Below are 22783 nucleotides of genomic sequence, written 5' to 3'. Positions count from 1 at the left end.
GCCAGGGCAAGTCACTGGCTCCCCAGCTCAGCATCTCTCCTGGTACCTGAAGGGAGATCGACCGTGTTATATTCGCTTTATTGACTTCGAATAATACATGGTTGATCTTTTCTCAGTATCAAATCTCACCTTGGAGGAGCGCTTGTTGACGAAGCCCTTGTGGGGGTGAGAAGGGGGTGGGGGCTTCCCATGTCACTGCCCGCCGGGCAGGGTGCCCAGATGCAGGCCAGGTTCTTCAGGGGAGGGGGCGGTGCCTGGCTGTGTCCGTTCCCCACCTCCTCTCACCTGTGGCGTCTGATCCACCCTCAGGACGGCTCCTGGGAGGCCAGCATCCTTGGTGCACGACTGCAGTCTGTGGAGTAGGCACCACTTTAGGTACTTGAGGAGAGGTTGTCTGTGATGAGTTCGCTTTATTAATGACGAATATAACACAGATGGCCTGTTTTCAGTACCACCCACCCCTGGTGCGCAGGGCCAGGCCTGAAGCCCACCCCATCCAGGGTATGTGAATGCATGGGCTCCACATTCATCCTGCACGAGCTTCCTGGAGGGCAGGCTGACTTTGGGAGGAGGTGGGGCTTGCCCCGGGAGGCTGATCATGAAGCATTTGTTTGGTGTGTGATGAACGGCTCGGCTTCAGTCTCTTGTCCAAGCCCAGTGCCACTGAATCACAGGGGGGGTCCCTGCAGGGGTCGGCCCAACTGGCCTGCACCTGTCACTCCGTAAGGCCTCCCGCCTAGGATGGACCCTGTGTATGGCCTGCGCCTGAGCATGTGTCCCGGCTGCTTCCCCTCGTGTCCCAGTGCTCTGAGACGCAGAGGGACGACCCCCGTGGAGGAGAGCCCCAGGGCCGGCCTGTCTGCCTGCCGTGCATGCTGCTGCACTTGATGCTTGAGGAGAGGTTGCCCGTGGCCCGTTCGCATTCTTCATGTCGCACAATACACGGTCGGCCTCTCTTCGGTATCAAATCCCACCTTGCATGCCTCCCGCACGCTCACCGGTGTCCCGTGTCCTCGAGGACCAAGCACGTGATGACTCATCCGTGGGCGGGGCCCTAGACGGGACTGCCAGGTCAGGGAGGGGTTGTGGGCAGGCCTGTGAAGTCGGGGCGGGGACGTCTGGGGAAGCAGCCTCTGTCTGCAGTCAACCCCGTTCAGTGGTACCTGAAATAGGTTGCCTGTGAGGTGTTCACTTTTCTAAACGATGAATATTATACAGTCAACCTCTTTCCGATATCGAATCTCACCTTGGACACCTCCGGTGCTGATTCCAAAGCCTCCATACAGGTTCACCTGGGGACTTGATGTGGGACAAGCCACTGGCTTGTTCATTTTCCAGCTGCATCCATTCTGGAGGGTTCCTGAGAGCAGCGCGGAGCAGACCCCCCACCCGGCTCCCACGGTCCCTGACTGCTGCACTGCCAAGGTGCTGGGCTAGGCTTACCTGCTGATTCTTCCTTCACATGGGCACCCCCCCACCCCCACCCTGACCCTGCCCAGACCCCGCACGGCAGGATCTCCCAGGGCATGGGAAGGGTCCAGGGCCCCTGGAAAGGTGAGCGCCTCCCAAGGATGACCTCAGGTGGTTTGGTATTTGTTATTTGCCTCCTGAGCTACCAGAAGCCCCTTCTGACATGGGTATCATTCCCATCCCCATGAAGCAACATCCTTAACCTCTGACATCTCCTCTCTGGACATGCTTTCTCCCCATTGGTTCCTCTTCTGGCCCATGGCCTCTCTGTGCCCAGGGCACAGAGGGGTTGCCCCAGCTCCAGGAAGACCAGCAGTAACCGCGCCAATGGAGTGTCAGGCCTCTATAAGTTCTACAGACATCCCTCCTCGTGGGGTCCTCACGCTCTCTCTCCAGGCGCCCAGCCACAGCCCTGCAGGAGGGACCACCCTTTCTGGCCTAGACCAATGCACAGACCCCCCCACCCCCACCCCGACCTGTGTCTCCTTCCAGGCTCCCTTCTCCTCCTTTTGCCAGAGAGACCCTTCCAGAGTGCAGTCTGGCTCTCTTTGTCCTACCCAGAGCCCCTCTTTGGCAGCCCCCCTGCCCTCATGCTGGGCTCCAAAACAGTAACTAGTGTCTCAGGGCCCCAGACAGACTGGTCCACCTCCTTCTCTGCCTGCCATACTTTACGGTTTATCGCCCTTTTAGGCCCATCCATCTTTCTGATCGAGTTGAGTCCTAAGCATGCCCTTCATGCTCCTTTTTGGGGACCCTCAGCAGAGTCTCTTGCTTCCCCCTTCCCCCACCAATTGTTGTGCCCTTTCTAGAGCAGGGGTTTGGGATTCCAGAGGTGATGAAATGTCGCTTGCCTGGCAAAGCTGTCTCTGATCACCCAGTCTAGCCCCTACCTCTTCCTAGCCACCTCTTTCATCATCCTGTTAACACTGTCTTCCTAGCTTATCTGAAATTACATGAAATTAAACTAAATGGATGTTAATATTTTCTTTCTCTCTCCCCCTTAGATTGTAAAATTTCTCAGGGCAGGAGATTTTTTCTGTCATGTTCCCTGCTGTGCCCCTAGTCCTGGGATCCAGGCCAGGAACAGAGTAGAAGAAAGGTGAGTGAGTGTTGATTGACTAACCGACTCCCTGAGGGCTGGGATCTTATCAAGTGAATCTCTAGGAAAGTGGCAAGGCACTCAAGAAGATGTGGTGATAAGCATATGAATATGGTAATCGGTTTTTAGAATTTCTTCACATTTGTTAAAAGCTGTTTGATCTTCCGTGTTTTTCTGCCCCTTGCAGGATGTCATTTGAGAGTCAGAGGTTTGGTGTTGGGTCTGGGCACTTCTTTCCACTTTCTAGTGCCTTCAGGGCCCCAAAAGGAGTGAAAAGCCCCAATATAACCCCACACACCCCAATTGAGCCCCCTCCCCACTTTCTAGCCAACTCTCCAGCACCCAGAGCCGGGTGTTATGGGAACTACATCTGCAACAGGCTGGAGCGTAGTGTTGGGGCTAATATTTTATGCATGGAACTGAGAGAATGGGGACATTTGGAGATGAAAATTGTTGTTAATGCATCCACACATCTTTGGAATACATTAAATGTATGTAGGTGGATGGGAGGCAACATTAGCCTTTATTTAATAGCTCCAATGTAACCATCTCCACACCGCAACACAGCGGTAATGAGTACGGCTGCCTGAGCCCCCTCATCGCCCAGGCCGCCGCGCGGAGAAGCGTTGGGTACATTGCCGCCACTCGAGAATTATGCATGAGACAAAATGTCAGCCCAGGGTACCAGGCACTGAGCAGCGTGCAGCTTCCACCCTCACTCTAGACCCAAAGACGGGTGACCCTGTGCTACTCGGTGCAGAATTTCATTAAAAGCCAAATTACTGGTTTATCTACTGTTTGAAGAGACGAGAAAATAAACAAAGGGCCTGTTTTCATCTGACAAACAGAATGAAAATGTCTGTCCGCACAAAGGCCAGGAGGAAAGGCACAGTGGACCCCGGAGCCAGAGGGTCAGTGACTTGGGGCCACCGCGCAGGCACTATGTCAGTGAACCAGCTGTGGGTCCAAACTCAGGGCCGCTCACTGCTTTCTGGTGCCCGTGTGGGCAAGGGCCCGCGGCCACAAATGCTTTTTGCACGATGATGTAGGCTCACTTTTCCCAACATTCAGCTTGCCATCCTTTTCACGGTTGTCCCCTGCACCCACATGGTACCTGCATTTAGTGCCGTTCCTCCTGGAATGGGGTGTTTGCAGTTGGGTGTCCCTACCACCCCCCGGCCCAGAGGGTGGACCACTCGCCTCATTGGAAGACCCGGGGCACTGTGGGGATCTGAATACCCAGGGCCCATGTGGAGCAGCTTTGAGCACATTGGATGGCTCTGTTTGCCCCCAGGTGAGTACAGATCTAGTCAGAATGAGCACTCAGACCAGCCGCGAGGCTCTGCCGGGTGGGCTCGGCTCCCCCTCGCCTGTGCTCTCCCCCACCCTCACTTGCACCCCGAGTCACCAAGGTCAGCGCCTGGTGCAGCCCTGGGGACCCACAGAGGTCTCAGTCCTCTTGGGCCTTTGAGGATGCAAAGCCCCCCAACCCCAAATCCCAGGGCTGAGTAGGACCCCTAAGTTTATTCCCCTTCTCCTCTGTCCCTCCACTCACATCCTCATACAGATAAGAAAACTGAGACCCAAGGGGACAGACTGCTTTGTCATGGATGTTTTTCCCGGGGTGGTCTCAGACTTTGGGATCAAGACCCATCTCTGGCAAATAAGCAGTTTCCCTCTTGATGAGAGGGGGTGACCCAGCACCCCAAGGCTGTGAGAGGGAATCCCAGGTGGGACTCAGTACCTTGGTTCTCATGGGGTTGTGGTGGGGGGTGACATTGCTGCCTTGCCACAGAGCTTCTAGAAGCCAGGGCCCTCACTCTGCAGTGTCAGCTCAGCTCATGGTTGCTGGTCAGTGAATAGCTGGACTGAAGCTGGTCTCAGACAACAGTGCGAAGTAGGTAGTCAACCAGGGAGTGTACCGAATCAGGTCTTTCTTACCAGGAGGAAGCACACCGGAGGCGCAGGGAGGATGTTTGTGGAATGAATAAATAAAGGCGTGCTCTTTGAGGGAATAAAGAAGCAGAGGAACTGAGAAGAATCTAGGGAAGATGTACATAAATCTCCACCGAGTGCCGCCAAGGCTCTGTAGTTGAGGCCTCTGAAAAGACCCCGCAGAGGCCGAGGGGCCATTTGTCACAGCGGGGATGGGCTAAAGGGCCAAGAAGCAAGGGTGTGATGGAGCCTCGTTGCTCATTTTCACATTATCCTGGTGGCAGTGGAGAGCAGCCCACGAGTGCACAGCCAGGCTGCCCCCCGCCTGACGGAATGAGTGCCAGGCTGGGGTGGGGAAGGACCCCGAGGAAGTGCAGGCTGGGCTAGGGGAGCAGACAGGCATCTCAGTGCCCACCTCATGCCCTTAGTGCTGCAGTATTGTTTTCATTTAGCCCAGTATGAGTCCCCTGGGCCCTGCTCCAATGCCACTTCCTACAGGAAGCCCTCCCAGATCCACCAAGCCTGATCCATACAGAACCTCAATCTGCAGTCAGATGTCAGTCTTCTGAGTCTTTGAGCAACAGGTATCTCCTTGCAAAGCCTGCAAGCTTCATGGGAGCAGCGGCTGTGTCTGGTGTGGTCGCTGAGGGGCTCCTGTGCCTGACTGGGAACTCAGCCCCGGGGAAGGCATCATATGATGCTGTTGGCCATGTCTGCCCTTTGCAGGCGCTCTGGACCTGGCCCCCAGCAAGTGCCTGGTGTGTAGACATCCCATGGCTGAGCCTTGGGTAGGCCCCAACCAGGAGCCAAGGGCAGAGTCAGAGGTGGCCATAAGAAGGACTTCTGCCTAGAGAAGTCTGGCTGTGAGCTGGGGAGCCTGACCTGACCCTGGAGGCCAGTACCCATCAGAAGTACTAGTGGACTTCCATTTGGGCCTGGAACAGAGGTGGGGTCTGCCCAGGACACACAGGGTTCAGGGAGCACACACTATTAGGAGGGTCAGGACCACCTTACCCAGAGTAGCTCCTCTGGGCTTCAAACAGTGTTTGTTGAGTGACTGAAAGGAATGGAGCCACCCAAGTCCTCCCCGGAATGCCCCGCCCCAGTTCACGAAGCCTTGCTCCAAGGTGAGGCCAACCCCATGCATGCCCTCTGGCTGTGGAAAAGGGAGGGAAGCCCCCTAGGGCAGGACTGCAGTGAGCATGCGGGGCCCTGAGCAGGCTGAGCCCTGACTTGGGTACCCCGAGCCCCCAGCCCGGGGTCCCCGGTCTCCCTGGTCTCCCTGGGGCAGGATGCCACTGAGAAGGTGCAGCAGAGTCTGGGGTGTAGGAAAAGCGGCCAGGATACTGCTTTCCACCATCTGCGATATCTTCGTTTTCTCTAACACTCAAAAATAGTAGATGTTTCTGTTACGCTCTCTCTTTGGCAGGGGAGCGGCAGGGCCTGCCAAGGCCTGGGGGAGCCCGCCAGCCTGTGGAGCTTTACTGTACAAACAGTTGGGGAGGGGGTGTCTCTGCTAACTTGAAATCCCCCATCAGTAAACATGCCAATTTAAAGTGTAATTAACTCAGGCCGGAAAACATTCAGCTCTGGACTGCCTTTCACAGTTGACGTTGTTTTTCTTTTATTTATTTATCTCTTTACGGGTGTGGTGGTGTCTGTGGCAGGTTTCAGCCAGGAAAAATCGAAGAAGGGCTTGAGTGGGGAGGGGGCCTGGTTGGGAGAAGAAGCGATGGAAAGAAGGAAGGGGAGGCTGGTCTGACACCCCCAGGGCCCTCGGGCCCGGTGTCTCCCTCTGCTTTCTGTCCAGGGCAGTGGGTTCCCAGGAAGGGAAACAGAGTCGGGAGTGGGGTAAGGGGCAGATCCCTGTACCAGCTGGGCCCAGTGATCTGGGAGTCTTGGGCCCTGTCTGGGACCCCAGGAAGACACTGGGCTGGTGGTGGGGGTGCTGGGTCCCACTTACTTTCTCTGACCCCATCTTGGAGTCTCAGCCCTTTCCTCTGCCTCCTGCTTCACAGGCTGCGCCATGGTCCCCGCTGATGAACCAGGCGGAGGGCACCCATGCCCCAGCAGACCGACACCTAGCACCCTGCCTACCGCGTTCAGGAAGCTGGGGGAGGCCCCTGCACCCCCCACCCCACCACCGTTTGAAGGACCCAGACCGATCTCCAGGGGGCCAGTCCTGCCGCAGACGGACTGGCCTTCACATGGACCCTGGGGAGGACCGTGTGGGCCCAGGGGAGACAAACTCAAAGCCAGTGACCATGCCCTGTCCCACCAGATAGTGGGGCTTCTGGAAGGTGAAAATGCTGGCTAGAAGGATGTAAGAATTCCTGTTCTTCCTCTTCAGATACTCTTCAAATGCAGACCATTTAAGTAATAAATACATTCTCAAAATCTAAATGCACGTGTGTGTCTGTATGTTCAGAGACAGCGTTTGTTAAGTGGAGGGTTTCAAAACAAAGACCCTCTGCCTCTGGGAGGGCTTCTTCCCCTAGAGCCGCCCCCCACCCCCACCCTGACCACAGAGCAGCTTCCTGCAGTCCGCTGCCATGCACGCGAGCTCACGTCCTGACGTGAACCAGGGCCACAGAAGGACACGCTGCAGGTCTGAGACAGCACCCGCCACCCCCCGCCCCGCCCAGGCCCCACTGCCAGCCCCCGCGAGCAGAGAGGCCAGGGCCCAGGGGCAGAGCTGGTGCCCACGTCTCGCTCTGCCAGCCTCCGCCTGGTCACGACACAGCCGGGCTGACTCAGAAGCAGCCGCGAGCGGGAGTCTCATAAATTACATAATTACCTATGAAACCTGCCACTGCCGGTTCTCAGCCGGGAAGGACACGCTCCGGCCGGCGGGTGACTCATGCTGCTTTCCCCAGAGCCTCTCGCCTGCGCTCTGCCCACCACCTCAGTCTGGGCTGGGGGGGACCATGGGGGCGAGGGGGCAGCTTGGTTTTCTTCCCAGCTCTGCAGCAAAGGGGAGGCAGGCAGCCACCCTCTTGCCAGGGTTTTGGGTGGAGGGCCCCGTCTCCAGCCCCCCACAGACCTCCAGATGGACAGTCCCCCATCTGACAGAGGGGAAACTGAGGTCCCGAGAGGTTGCTCTGACTAGTGTCAGTGATCCCCTCCCCCAGCTTAGACCTTTGGTGAGCACAGCCATGGGGTAGACCCTCAAACCTCCAGCCCCTTCCCCTGGGAATCTTCTGCTTCTCCAGAGTCCCTTGATGGGGGCAAACTCTACCTCTGGAAAAATATTTCCACTCTTGAAAGTGACTGTGACTTTGGGAAACAGGTATAAGTTGCCTTCTCAAGGGGAACTGGGTGTAAACACCTGGCAGGGATGCTGTGGTTTAGTTGCTAAAGTCGTGTTCGACTGACTGCTTGGACTGTAGCCCACCAGGCTCTTCTGTCCATGGAATTCTCCAGGCAAGAATACTGGAGTGGGTTGCCATTTCCTTCTCCAGGGGATCTTCCCAACACAGGGATTGAACCTGTGTCTCTTTCTGCTGGAGGTGATCTCCTGCGCTGCAGGTAGATTCTTTTACCAACTGAGCCAGCAGGGAAGCCCAGGGGATGCTGTAGGGGTGCTGTTCTTTCAGACGGAAAACCCGGTAGAGTGGGGTCTGGTGGGTGTGGGCCCCAGGTGAGGACTTAGGTTCAAGTTCAGCCTTTGGCACTTACTGTCACTGAGCCTCAGTTTCCTCATCTACAAAATGGGCATCTGTCCTGCAGATGGGGTGAGAGGGAAACAGGTTTCGAGTATGTACAAAGTGCTGACCGGATCAGGTTCTCATTAGAGTGGGGGGCTCCCTCACGCTGACCCATGGCTGGTTAGGGTCCCCAGGGATCCTGAAGTCACAGCAAGCCTGTCCTGGGGAAATGCGTGGGGGTGGGTATTTGGCCTCCCATGGCCCCAGCCCACCCTGCCTTCCTCATCATGATTCCCCTGGGGCTGGCCCACCATTCCAAGAGTGACACCACCACCACCCTTACCTAAAGTGCACCAGGCAGGAACTGGGTGCCACATCCAAGCCCACGGAGAAGGTCTGGGAAAACAGATGGCACAAACCTGGATGCAGAGCTTCTCAGGATCCTGGCTCCAAGTTAACACTGGGAAGTCACTTGCCTGCACTGGGCCTCGGTCTTCTCATCTGTAAAATGGGTGTAACTGAATCAGACTGTGACATCAAAGTCCCAAGAGTCCCTTCCTGTGCCATCACCCCACATGACCAGCCCTGCAAGCTCTGGGGTTACCATCCCCTTGACCACCAAACTACACGGCCATAATTTCTACCCCTCCATCACCCAGGGAAGCCCAGCCTCAGCACTGGCAGGAGGTGGGACAAGGCAGGGCTCACCGCCCACTCCTCCCTGGGATGCCTCACCTCCTCCCTGCTTCTGCTCCAGGCCCCCCTGCCTCTGCTCTCTGCCCCTTTGCTCTTTTTTTTCCCAATGCACCATCAAGCCAGAACTGTCCATGGAAATTTCTAGAAGTTACCTAAGGGAATTGCAGCTCCCTAGAGGGAACAGCTGGAGCTGAGCATCACTGCTCATGAAGCTTTGGTCCTGGCAGAGGATGGGGAGAGGGCCTGTGGTCTGGGTCCAGCCCCTGTGGCTTGGGGGCTGGGCCTCTCCTCATTCCTTTCTGTAGCCCTTCAGGGGACTCTGGTCCTCTTGGGGATGCTGGGGCCTCAGAGCGGTTCTGCTGGTTCCCTGGCATGCAGAGCACAGCCATTTCCTCAAGGCAGTGTGGCAAGAGCCCTAGGGCCCAGGCTCTGCACCCCAACTGCCTGAGTTCTTATCCCAGTTTAACACCGTGGTGCTACTTCATCTCTGTGGGCCTCAGTCTTCTTATCTGTCAAATGGAGCTGTAGTGAGGATTAGATGAATCAATCCGAGCAAGTGGATGAATATCAGCCATGAGATGATTTGCTGCACACTGTTTCTGACACCCCATGAGGTACCTAAGGCTCCTCCCTTTACTTCTGTGGCTTGGATGGTGGTGTCCTCCACTATTTGTCCCCTCACCATGATCACTGACATCTTGACCTCTCATCACCGAACTGAGAGGTCATAATTTGATTCTCATGGAAGTCAACTTCTCAGCAGCCTTCAGACTCGACTCCCCTCAGGGACCCTCCTGTCCTGGCTTCTGGACCGTGGAGGCTGGAGATGGGAGGGGTGGCTGGAGGCTTGGACAGGAGGGACCAGAGATGGAATTCAAGCCAGGGGCATAGTGTTAAATGCTGGGGGACATGACCAGAACTCAGCACACAGCTTGGCCCTGGGGAGAAGCCAGAGAATCAGTGATGGAATGGAGAGCCCCTGGGCTTGGGGACCCTCATATGAACCTTATGTAGAAGAGCTTGGGGTCAGAGGACAAGACAGACACGTTCAGGCAATGCTTCCCAGCGGTCAGTGCTGTGATTCAGGCTGCGCTGGTCCTGGGTACAGTGGGAACCCCTGATCTGGCGGCCCTAAACCTCAGCAAGGCGCCTTGTGACACGGTACTCTGTCCTTTGAGCCTGCAACCCCCACCGCAGACCGTCAGAGGGCTGAGGAATGTGTGTGGACGTGAGTGAACGATTGCAGACCCCGCCATATGCACGTGCGCACACTTGCAGATATGCGCTTGAGGAAGAGGGGGCTATCTGTGCGCCTGCCAAGGTCAGGAAATCTGGACAGGGTGCAAAGAGGCCAAGGGAGTCAGGAAGCAGAAATGTCTGCTGCCAGAGATAGGGATGAGTGATGGGCGGTAGCGGAAAGTGAGCATTCTGGATGAGGAGCTGGGCTAGAAGCAAGCTCTGGGGTTAGAGTGGACCCGGTCCTCTCTAAGCATGGCTCCTCACTAGTCCTTTCTGAGACTAAAGCAACTGACCCCCTGTGCAGCTGCCTGTGGGTCTCCCTGATGCCACTGAGTCACAGGACTCATCCCTGCTGGTCGCTAATGAAGCTGACCCCACTCTGGCCTCCTGTTGGTAAGCCCTCTCTTCTCTGAGGCTGGCGGTCACTTCCGCTCATACCCAGTTCCCCTAATGGCCACATTCATTTGCTTCCCAGGGTCACAGGGGGCAGGTTCTCTCTCAGAGGACCCCTCAGCAGACACGCCCCTCCTTTGGCCGAACAGCTGATGAAGCCGGGTTCATCAGTCCTGTCTACCCAAGAAGACAATCAAGTTTTGTTACAGGAAGAAAGCTTGTTTTCCAGAATACAATTACATTTCCAGCCCCCGGGACAGGGACAGGAGGCTGGGGGTGGGGAGGGCAGGGGGTTGATGGCTTAAAGGTGCTTCACTCCCCATCTGGGTTCTAACCCTTCATCCTTGAACACAAGGAGAGAAACAAAAGTGCCATTGACGTTGCAAGCACATCACACCCTCCAGCACCTAAGCCATCAGCCCAGCTCTGTGCTGTGTAACCTTAGGGAAGCCACCCAAACCCTTCATTTCCTCACTGGATGACCTGGGTCTTTTGGAAAGAGACCCGACACCCCACCTGGAGCAGCGTCACATGGACAGCTGGTGCTCCCTCACCCAAGGTCTCTCTGCCAGCCTCCTCTACTTCCCTACCCCACCCCCCCATGCCTGGTGCAGACACGGGGGATGCTGGGTGCATGGAACAGACCACCTTGAGCTTGAGGCATGGCCACTGCATACAGCCTCTCCCCCACAGAAGAGGAAGATGCAGATGGAGCCCTCAGAAGGGCCATGAGCGATTACCGGTGCAGGGGTTCCCAGTATGCGGGGGCCGAGGGCCCCTTCCTGCTGAGTCTTGGCTGGGTCGGTGGGGCTGTTGTTTGTCTATTGTCATCTTCCATTTGACATCATCCTCCTGGTGCTGATATTTTTCCTGAGGCCGGTCCAGAAGGAAGGGGGCTGGTGGCTGCTCCATACACACAAGGAGGGAGAAGGGGCCACGGGTCTGGGCTTTACTAAGGCTTCCTTTTCCCTGGCTTGGGGCACAGAGATGGTGCAGACCCCTCTGCCATGGCAGCTCACTCCAACGGTCCCCCTCAAGCCCCAACAGCCGTGGGTGTCCAGCTTCCCCGCCTCGTGTGTGCACAGCTGAGCAGGTCCGTGCGGAGCTCTCCCAGCTTGAAACACGTTGGCTGTATGGTTCCCTCCTACACCTTCAATGCCTGGGCCTCTATATGCCTGTGTCTGTCGCAAAAGGAGTCTCCCTGGGGCCTCCATGGCCTCTCCTGGCCACCTGGCGCTTTGTAACCTGGAACAGGACAACAGCCATCAGTGTATGCTTTTTTCATGCATGTAGTTTCCACGGAACCAGTGGTTTCGCAACATCTCGTGCTTTGGACAGAGAGCCAGCGATCTGGAACATGTGCAAGGCCTGGAGACAAAAAGTGTGAGACCCCAAGAGGCCTGGGGCAGTTAGTGGGACTGGGGATCCACTCTCTCAGTGTTCAGGAGAAGTGGCCACGGGTCAATCCCCTCAGCACAGTGGGAGGAGCCCAAGGCCCCAGGTTGCCCCTCCACGCCCCCACCCGCCCCAGGGCCCAGGAAGTTGCCTGATTACAAGTGCGGTTTCCATCTTTTATTTCCAGGAAAGCTCCTGCCTCTCCTCTGGCAGTTTCTAATACCACGCCTCCCATTTTCAGCTGGAAGAATGTCAGCTTTGGCTTGCGAACACAACTGCCCGAGGGTCTGGAACCAGCAGGAGGAAGAGCGGGTGCTACTCCAAGTCAGGGTCCCCTGCAGAGGCAACCATGGTAGAGCTGGTGCAGGGGAGCCAGGCAGAGCCCCTGATGGGATGGCAAACCCTCCAGAAACGAAGGTGCTGGCTGTGACTGTTCCAACAGCCACCCTGCACCCCTGGCAGCCGGTGGTCAGGGCCACAAAGCTGTGGGGACCCCCAGGGAAAAACCCAACTTGGGGACCCAGGGAGGTGGACTTTGAGGGGATGCACACCCAGAGGTAAAGCCATTAAAGGCAGAGAAAAGGCCAGAACAGGACTGAGTGGGCAGGGGTGGGGGCGCTGGAGGGGGCGGTCTGGGGCCCCGGGTGTCCCACCCTCTGACCCGTGACTCAGGCAGACCATTATACCCGGCTTCGCAAAGTTTGTGCTTTTCTCCAGGCGGCGGGGGCGGCAGCGGAACAAAGACCCCTCCCCGCCCGCCGAGGGTGGTTCAGCGGAATTACTGGGAATGAGACTGCTGGTTGCTAATGGGCCTGGGGAAAATGGGATGCAATTTAGCCGGTGTTTTTCAGGCCCAGAGCTATTGAATAAATGAAGTGCGCTAGGTTTGAGTCACCGGCTGACGCACCGCCCGGCTCCTGGCGTCAGGACCGGCGGGGGCGGGGAGTGGGGCGCTGCGGGGCCGGGGGCCCTGGGGTGGGGGGGACTGCGAGACTCGGTGACGGGGTGAGGGGCTGCACGGCTCCGTCCTGCCCTGCGCTGGGGGTGCGAGGTGGGGCGGGGAGCTGAGGGGGCGGATCTCGTGTGGGGCGCAGGATGGAGGGTGGGACAGGGGGGGAGATGGGGCCAGGACGCAGAGCAGACTTCGTTGGCACCGGCACCGGGGATCACCGGGCAGGATAGGGGCGCGCGGGAGAGGCGACTGAGAGGGAAGAGGGCGGTGGGCAGTGAGGGGCTTGCAAGAGATCTTAACCTTTCCCCAGATGGGGGCCGCCCCTGGGGAACCGTATACCACTGTCACTCACAGTTAGGGGCCTCCCCCCCCCCGCCCCCCCCCCGCCCCCGGCCTGGGGACTTGGGGAAGTGTGGGCAGCAAGCAAACAAGAATTGCTTGGGGGAGGAGGGAGATCAGTCTGTCTGCGCCTTTGCCTTCTCCGGCTTAGGACCCCCGCTGTGGTGCTGCGTTTATCCTTGAAGATAGCAGCGCTGGGGGCTGCCCCTGCTCCGCTGTGGGAAAGGTAGAAACCAGCCTGGGGTCCTCTGGTGTGTCCCCACCAGGGATCAGCCCAGGTCTGGGGGCGGGGGGCGGTGGGGGTGAGGAGCTCCCATACCTGTAGGACGCCCCTGGATGACCGGGCCCTGGCTCCTCTGAGAATCTGCTGTGTGACCCTGGGCAGGCTCAGGCCTCTCTGAGCCTTCAGTCTCCAGGCGGTAAAATGAAAAACTGCAAACAGTGGGAGTCCCTGCTTTGTAGGCACGGTGGGCTGCAGTCCATGGGGTCACTAAGAGTCAGACACGACTGAGCGACCTCACTTTGACTTTTCGCTTTCATGCATTGGAGAAGGAAATGGCAACCCACTCCAGTGTTCTTGCCTGGAGAATCCCAGGGACGGAAAAGCCTAGTGGGCTGCCGTCTATGGGGTCGCACAAAGTCGGACACGACTGAAGCTACTTAGCAGCGGCAGCAGCAGGAGTGCCAATCTGCCCGGCTGGGCCCCGAGATCGCCGAAGTCTGCAGGGCCCAGTTTGGACCCCTACTCTGAGCTGCTGGATTACTCTCACACTTTCTAGAACACACAGTCAGAAGGAGGAGAGGGCAGGTGCTTCCCACAGAGACCCCACCCCGCCCAGCTAAGCTTTTACAAGCAGGCCTCCTCTTCTCCCCTGGTCCCCCTCTTTCTCACCCATGCCACCCCATAGATCCTCCTTCCAGCAAACCCTTCCTCCTTCCTAAACCACCAGCAAAACCCCCCATCCCCGGAAGCCTGCAGGAGGACAGGGGCAGTTGTGAGCCTGGACCAGCAGAAAGGAGAAGCGTGGTTTCAAGATGCAGACCTCCGGGTCCAGGGGTCTGAGCCGTGGAAGGACAGGGGCAGCTTGGCATAGGGATGGACAGCTGTCCTCACGAGCCACGGAGCCCACCCACTTGCCCGCAGGTCCCAAATATCTCTGGGGGACTCCCTGCTCCACTGCCAGCAACACCAAACCCTGGAGGTCCCCGGGAAGGTATTGCCGCATCGCAGAATACCACGTGGCTGAGATGCCTGCGTGTCCTCTCTCCCCGGTGGGCGGGGCCTCTGCCCAGGATGCTCACCCGCCAATCACTGAGTGTCCCTCTTTAGAGTGTCCTCTAACTTCCGGGTGAGTCCGGAACCACACAGCTGGCCTGTCAGTGCCCTGGGTCAGAGGCCAGAGGGGATCCCACCTGAACTTAACAAGTCAGTGGTATCACATGTACCTTAGGGAGCCTGGGGGCGTCTCAGTGTGACCTGATGTGGGCTTGGGTGGGAGGCTAGGGAGTGTGTCTAAGGAGGCAGGGCTCTCTCTAGATGGACTGGACTCTGTCTCAGAGCGCAAGCTTCTATGATTGGTCATCTCAATGAACCTTTTCTGCAGAGGAGAAGATAAAGACGAAGCTGCAACTGAGAAAGAAGCAGCTGACAGCTGACCCTCACTGAAGCCAAGAGAGGGGCTGCTTGGTATTCTGTGGGCGGCTGAGCGACCTTGCTTCTTTCTGTGCTGAGACAGAGTCGTGAAGTGGCCTCGCTTTGTCTCCTCCCACCACCTCTCCAGGGGCCTTGCCTGAGCTTGGTGTCTGTGAGATGGTTTATGTCCAGGAGGAGAACACCTCCCCACCCCAACCCCCTGGCTGGGAACACCAGGCTAGCTTCTTGGGGGGTGGGCAGGGCTCCTCCTTCTTCCCCAGTAAAGAGCAAAGTCAAGCTCAACCAGGTATTGGTATCTGTCAGAGCGCACTTACCTGCAGTGTGATTCTGAGCGTTTGTTATTAGGTTAGGATTTTTTTTCTTTTTCTTCCCCTCAGCTCTATTGAGGTGTAACTGACAAGGCTATACATTTAAAGTGTGGTTTTGGTGTACCTGTACGTTATGAAATAATTACCATAATCAAGTTAATTAATACATCCATCATCTGACAGACTTACCTTTTTCCTGTGAGATGAGACTGCAGACCTACTCTCTTAGCAGCTTGCAAGCATACAGAACATTACAGTTAACTCTAGTTACTGCTCAGACGGTAAAAATCTGCGTTTACCAAATTCTGGATGATGCAGATGCTGGAGACCCAGGTTTGATCTCTGGATCGGAAGGATCCTCTGCAAGAGGGCATGGCAACCTACTTAGTATTCTTGGCTGGAGAATCCCATGGACGGAGGAGCCTTGCGGGGTACAGCCCATGGGGTCACAAAGAGTCAGACATGACCAAGCAACTAACACTTACAGTCACCACGCTGTACATCAGATCCCCATAACTGATGGTAAAACTGGAAATTTATACCTTTAGTCAACCTCTTCACTTGCAGGGTCCTGGCAACTGCTGTTCTACTCTCAGTTTCTATGGGCGTAACGGTTTTTTTTTTTAGGTTAATTTATTTCATTACGGTTACACTATACTTTCTGGTTGTGATGGTAAAAATATAAATGTAAATCACTGCTTTGGTTTCTGCAAAGAAATAAGAGTACTACGATGTTCTCCATCACAGTACATTGCTTTCTATTCTTTAATTATACAATATAATTTACAAACATGAAAAGTTGCTTAAAGCATGTTTGTTTTGCTTTTCATTTGCAGTCATATGCCGTGCCCTATTATTCAATATTGCAAAAAAGAAGGTTACTAACCTTTATGTACTTGATGAACATCTGAAGCAAGAGAAAGGAAAAAAAAAATCAGTTCCAAAGGTAACCTTTTTAAAATTTGTTTATTTGGCTGTGCCGGGTCTTAGTTGTGGCATGTGGGATCTTTAGTTGTGGCTTCCCTGACCAGGGCTGGAACCCAGGCTCCCTGCCTTGGGAGCATGAAGTCTTAGCCACTGGACCACCAGGGAAGTCCCCCCTCCACCGCCTTTTAAAAGTTTCTACATACGAGTGACAACAAGTGAGAGTAGCTGTCTTTCTTTGAGCAGCTTATTTCACATGTCCGCTAGGGTCATCCGCGTCTCATATGGCGGTATCCTCTTCTTTTTATGGTTGAGTAACATTCCATTCTGCGTATGAACCACCGTTTCTTTCCCCGTTCTTCCTAAGTTGTTTCCATAACTTTTCTATTGTGGATGATGCTGCAATGAACATGGGATGCAACAAACCTTCTCAAGTTAGTGTTTTAATTTCTTTGGATAAATACCCACAAATGAAATTGCCGGGTCGTGTGGTCGTTCTGTCTTTAATTTTCCAGGAACACCCCTAGTGTTTTCCTTAGTGACTGCACCGATTTAGATTCTCACCAACAATGCACATGGGTTCCCTCTTTCCCCGCATTCTAGCCAGCACTTGTCTTTTTGGTAATAGCCATTCTAATACATAAGGCATGTTATCTCGTGGTGGTTTTGATTTGCATTTCAGCAATGTTTAGTGCTACTGAACATCTGTATTTTCATAATACCTGTTGGTGGTGGTGCTGTTCAGTCGTTCAGTCATGTCTGACCCTTTGTGACCCCGTGGATGGCAGCATACCAGGCTTCCCTGTCCTTTACCATCTCCCGGAGCTTGCTCAAACCCATATCCACTGAGTTGGTGATGCCATCCAACCATCTCATCTTCTGTCATCCCCTTCTTCTCCTGCCTTCAATCTTTCCTAGCATCAGGGTCTTTTCCAATAAGTCAGCTCTTCACATCAGGTGGCCAAAGGATTGGCGCTTCAGCATCAGTCCTTCCAGTGAATATATCATACAGCATTTGTCTTTCATTTTCTGATTTATTTCACTGAGCACAATGCCCTCAAACTGTATCCATGTTGCTGCAAATGGCAAAATATTGATTTTTTTCTCCCTATGGATGAGTAGTTTTCTACAGGGCTTCCCAGGTAGCTCAGCTAGTAAAGAATTCGCCTGCAATGCAGGAGACCCCAGTTTGATTCCTGGGTCAGGAAGATGCCCTGGAGAAGGAATAGGCTACCCACTCCAGTATTCTTGGGCTTCCCTGGTGGCTCAGATGGTAAAGAATCTGCCTGCAGTGGGGGAGACCTGGGTTCGATGCCTGGATTGGGAAGATCCCCTGGAGGAGGGCATGGCAACCCACGCCAGTACTCTAGCCTGGAGAATCCCCATGGACAGAGAAGCCTGGCAGACTACTGTCCATGGGTCACAAAGTTGGATGTGGCTGAGCAACTAAGCACCGTTTTCTACAGTGTGTGAGTGTGTGTGTGTATAAATCACATCTTTTTTATCTACTCATCTGTTTATGAACGCAAGTTGCTTCCATATCTTGGCTATTGTAAATAATGGTGGTATGAACATTGGCGTGCACGTGTGTTTTCAACTTAGAGGCTTGTTTTCCTATATACACCAGGAGAGGAATGGCTGGGACATATGGTAGTTTTACTTCTAGGATTTTGAGAAACCTCTGTGTTGTTTCCCACCGTGGCTGTACCAACTTACATTCCCACCAACAGTGTACAAGGGTTCATGTTTCTCTGGCCACATTGGGTAATCGTGTTCTTTTTGATGGCAGCCATTCTGACAGGGTGAGGTGAGGCCTCATCGTGGTTCTGACTTGCATTTCCTTGATGAGAGCAGTGTTAATCATCCTTTCATGTACCTGTGGGCCATCTGCATTTCCTCTTTGAAAAACTATCTATTCAGGTCTTCTGCCCATTTTTCATTGGGTTCTTTGTTTCTGATGTTAAGTTGTATGAGTTGTTTATATATGTTGGCTATCAAGCCCCTTCTGGTGGTATCACTTGCAAATATTTCCTCCTACTCTGGAAGTTGTCTTTTCCTTTTATTGATTGTTTCCTTTGCTGTGGAAAACCTTTTTAGACTAATTAGGTCCAATTTAGTTGTTTTTGTTTTGATTACCTTTAGGAGAGGGATAAAAAAAAATTGCTACAATTTATGTCAAAGAGTGCTCTACCTACATTTTCCTCTAGAAGTTTTATAGAATCCAGTCTTATATTTAGGTCTTTAACCCACAAAGGAAATGGCAACCCACTCCAGTATTCTTGCCTGGAGAATCCCATGGACTGAGGAGCCTGGTGGGCTTCAGTCCACGAGGTCACAAAGAGTCAGACAGGACTGAGTGACTTTACTTTACTTTACTTAACCGACTTTGAGTTTATATATGATGTTGGAAAATATTCTAATTACATTATTTTACGTGTAGCTGTCCAGTTTTACCAGCAGCACTTATTGAATAGACTGTCTTTCCCCATTGTATATTCTTGTATATCTGAAAGCAACAGAATACACATTACTTTCAAGTACTCATGGAACATTCTTCAGGACAGAGCACATGCTAAGCCACAAAACAAGCCTTGGTAAATTTAAGAAAACTTAAATCATATTAATCACCTTTTCTGACCACAGTGTTATGAGACTAGAAATCTACTATAAGAAAAAATTGCAAGAAGAACACAAACACGTGGAGGCTAAACAATATGCTGCTAAATAACCAATGGATCACTGAAGAAGTCAAAGGGAAGTTGGAAAATGCCTATAGATAAACGAAAACCAAACCACTATGATCCAAAACCTATGGGACGTTACAAAAGCAGTTCTAGTTGGGATGTTTATAGCAATACACACTTATCTCAGGAAATGAGAAAAGTCTTAAACAACCTAACGTAACACTTAAAGGAGCTAGAGAAAGAAAAACAAATAAAACCCAAAGTTAGCAGAAGGAAACAAATCATAAAGATAAGAGCAAAAATGAAATAGAGATGAAGAAAACCATGAAAAGAACAGTGAAACTAAAAGTTGGTTCTTTGAAAAAATAAATAAAATTGATAAACCTTTAGCCAGACTCATCAAGAAAGAAAGGTGAGGATTGAAATCAATAAAATCAAGAAATGAGAAAGGTGGAGTTACAATCAACATGGCAGAAATACAAGGGATCATAAAATACTATTATGAACAACTGAACGCAAATAAAATGGACAACTTAGAAGAAAGGAAACCAGAAAGAAATACAAAATATGGACAGACTGGCACCAGTAATGAAATTGAATCAGTAATTTAAAACCTCTCAGCAGACAAAAGTTCATGGTCAGACAGCTGCACAGGTGAATTCTACCAAACATTTAGGGAAGAGTTAACGCCTATCCTTTTAAACGATTCCCAACAATTGCTAAGGAAGGAACACTTTCAAGCTCATTCTATGAGACTAGCATTACCCTGATACCAAAACTGCACAAAGTTACCACACAAAAGAGAAAACTGCAGACCAGCATCACTGATGAAAACAGAGGCAAAATTCTTAACAAAATTTTAGCAAACTGGCTCCAACAATACATTAAAAGGATAATACGCCATGATCAAGTGAGATTTATTCCAGGGTATGCAAGGATTTTTCAATACCCACAAATTAATCAATGTGATATGCCACATTAACAAATTGAAGGATAAAAATTATATGATCCTCTCAATAGATGCAGAAAAAGCATTCTGTAAAGTTCAACATTTATTAATGATAAAAACTCTCCAGGAAGCAGGCATAGAGGGAACACACCTCAACAAAATAAAGGTCGTATATGACAATCCCGCAGCTAACATCATATTCAATGTTGAAAAGCTGAAAACATTTCCTCTAAGATCAGAAATGAAATCATAGGAATGTGGAAATTGGACCATAAGGAAGGCTGAAGAATTGGACCACTGACGAATGGCTGCTTTTTTGAACTGTGGTGCTGAAGACCCTTGAGAGTCCCTTGGACTACAAGGAGATCAAACCAGTCAATCCTAAAGGAAATCAGTCCTGAATATTCATTAAAAGGACTGACATTGAAGCTGAAGCTCCAATACTTTGGCCACCTGATGTGAAGAGTTGACAGGTTAGAAAAGACCCTGATGCTGGGAAAGACAGAAGGCAGGAGGAGAAGGAGATGGCAGAGGATGAGCTGGTTGGATGTCATAATACCCAATGGGCATGAGTTTGAGCAAGCTCTGGGAGATGGTGAAGGACAGGGAGGCCTGACATGCGGCAGTCCATGGGGTGGCAGAGTCGAGACTCAGACACGACTGAGCAACTGAACAACAAGATCAAGACTAAGCCAGGGGTGACGATTCTCACCACTTTTATTCAACACAATGTTGGAAGTTCAAGCCACAGCAGAGAAAAAAAAGAAATAAAAGGAATCTAAATTGGAAGATGTAATAAGTCACTGTTTGCAGATGATGTGATACTATATAGAAAATCCTACAGACACCACTGGAAAACTACTAGAGCTCATCAATGAATTTGGTAAAGTCACAGGATACAGGATTAATACACAGAAACCTGCTGCATTTCTATACACTAAGAACAAAGTAACAAAAAAGAAATTAAGGAAATAATCCCATTTATCATCACATCAAAAAGAATAAGTAGGAATAAACCTACCTAAGAAGTCAAAAGACCTGTGCTCCAAAAACCGTAAGACACTGATGAAAGAAATTGAGGGCAACAGAGAAAGATGGCAAGATGGATGTACCATGTTCCTGAACTAGAAAAACCCATTTTGTTAAAATTACCATACTACCCCAAGGCACTCTACAGACTCAGTGCTGCTGCTGCTGCTAAGTCACTTCAGTCGTGTCCGATTCTGTGCGACCCCACAGACGGCAGCCCACCAGGCTCCTCCGTCCATGGGATTTTCCAGGCAAGAGTACTGGAGTGGGGTGCCATTGCCTTCTCCGACAGACTCAGTGCAATCCCTATCAAAATACCAATCACATTATTCATAGAACTAGAACAAATAATTTTAACATCTGCATGGAAAACACAAAAACTCCAACTAGCCAAACAATCTTGAGAAAGAAAAAAAAAAGAGCTGGAGGAATCACACTCTCTGACTTAAGACTGTATAACAAATCTACAGTAATCAAGGCAGTATGATACTGAAACAAAAGCAGACGTGTAAATCAATGGAACAGATGACAGAGCCCAGAAGTAAACCCAAGCACTTACGCTCAGGAAATCCACAACAAAGGAGGCAAGAATACACAGAGGAGAAAAGACGGTCTCTTTCTCAATGTCTCTGTTTTTATGCCAGTACCGTACTATTTGATGTCTATGGTTTTATAGAATAGTTTGAGATCAAGAAACATGATACTTCTAGATGTGTCTTTCTTTCTCAAGCTTGTCTTGGCTCTTAAGTTTGTGGGTGGGGGGGCGGGGTTCCATATGAATATTAGGATTGTTTGTTATATTTCCATAAAAAATTTCATTTGTATCTTGACAGGGATTGCCTTGAATCTCTAGATGGCTTTGGATAGTATGGATATTTAACAATATTAATTCTTCCAGTTCAACACCATCAGATATCTTGTCTCTTCTTCAGGTTCTTTCCATTGATAGCACAGTTTTCACTCTACAGGACTTTTTATCTCCTCAATTAAATTTATTCCAGAATATTTTTTTCTTTTTGGTGCAGGTGTAAATGGAATTACTTTCTTGTTTTCTCTTTCTGATAATTTGTTATTAATGTGTAGAAATGCAACATATTTTTATATATTGATTTTTTATTCTGCACCTTTGCTGCTGCATTGACCACACTAAAGCCTTTGACTGTGTGGGTTACAACACGAGAAACTGTGCGAAGCTCTTAAAGAGATGGGAATACCAGACCACTTTACCTACCTCCTGAGAAACCTGCATGCAGGTTAAGTAGCAACAGTTAGAACCTGATATGAAGCAACGGACTGGCTCAAAATTAGGAAAACAGCATGTCAGGGCTATATGGTGTCACTCTGCTTATCCAACTTTTATTCAGAGCACATCATGTGAAATGCTGGGTTAGATGATTCACAAGCTGGGATCAGGATTGCCAGGAGAAATAACAACCACCTCAGATATGCAGAGGACACCACCCTAATGGCAGAAAGCGAAGAGGAACCAAAGAGCCTCCTGATGAAAGTGAAAGATGAGAGTGAAAAAGCTGGCTTAAAACCCAGCATTAAAAAAATGAAGATCACGGCATCCAGTCCCATCACTTCATGGCAAATAGATGGGGGAAAAATGGAAACAGTGACAGACTTTATTTTCTTGGGCTCCAAATCACTGTGGATGGTGACTGCAGCCGTGAAATTAAAAGCTGCTTGCTGCTTGGAAGGAAAGTTAAGAAAAACCTGGACAGCATTTTCAAAACCAGAGACATCATGTTGCTGACAAAAGGTCCATCTAGTCAAAGCTATGTTGTTTTTTTTTTTTCAGTAGTCATGTATGGATATGAGAGTTGGACCATAAAGAAGTCTGAGTGTGAAGAATTGATTCTTTCAGACTATGGTGCTGGAAAAGATTCTTGAGGGTTGCTTGGACTGGAAGGAGATCAAACCAGTCCATCCTAAAAAAAATCAACCCTGTCTATTCCTTGGAGGGACGGATGCTGAAGCTCCAGTACTTTGGCTACATGTTGTGATGAGCTGACTCACTGGAAAAGACTCTGATTCTGGGAAAGATTGAGGACAGGAGGAGACGGG

The 22783-nt window shown here is 51.7% G+C and overlaps 1 long non-coding RNA gene across 1 annotated transcript; it reads left to right on the top strand.

Annotated features, from left to right (window-relative positions):
* Positions 1 to 207: 207 nt before the first annotated feature.
* LOC120875179 lies at positions 208 to 5827 on the top strand. Its single transcript, XR_005723834.1, has 4 exons — positions 208 to 1425; positions 2475 to 2569; positions 5231 to 5402; positions 5817 to 5827. It is a non-coding gene; the product is annotated as an uncharacterized LOC120875179 (long non-coding RNA).
* The last annotated feature ends 16956 nt before the right edge of the window (positions 5828 to 22783 follow it).

Source organism: Oryx dammah, unplaced genomic scaffold, assembly GCF_014754425.2.
Source record: "Oryx dammah isolate SB20612 unplaced genomic scaffold, SCBI_Odam_1.1 HiC_scaffold_16, whole genome shotgun sequence".
Classification (NCBI taxonomy): domain Eukaryota; kingdom Metazoa; phylum Chordata; class Mammalia; order Artiodactyla; family Bovidae; genus Oryx; species Oryx dammah.
This window is presented reverse-complemented; position numbering and strand designations above follow the sequence as displayed.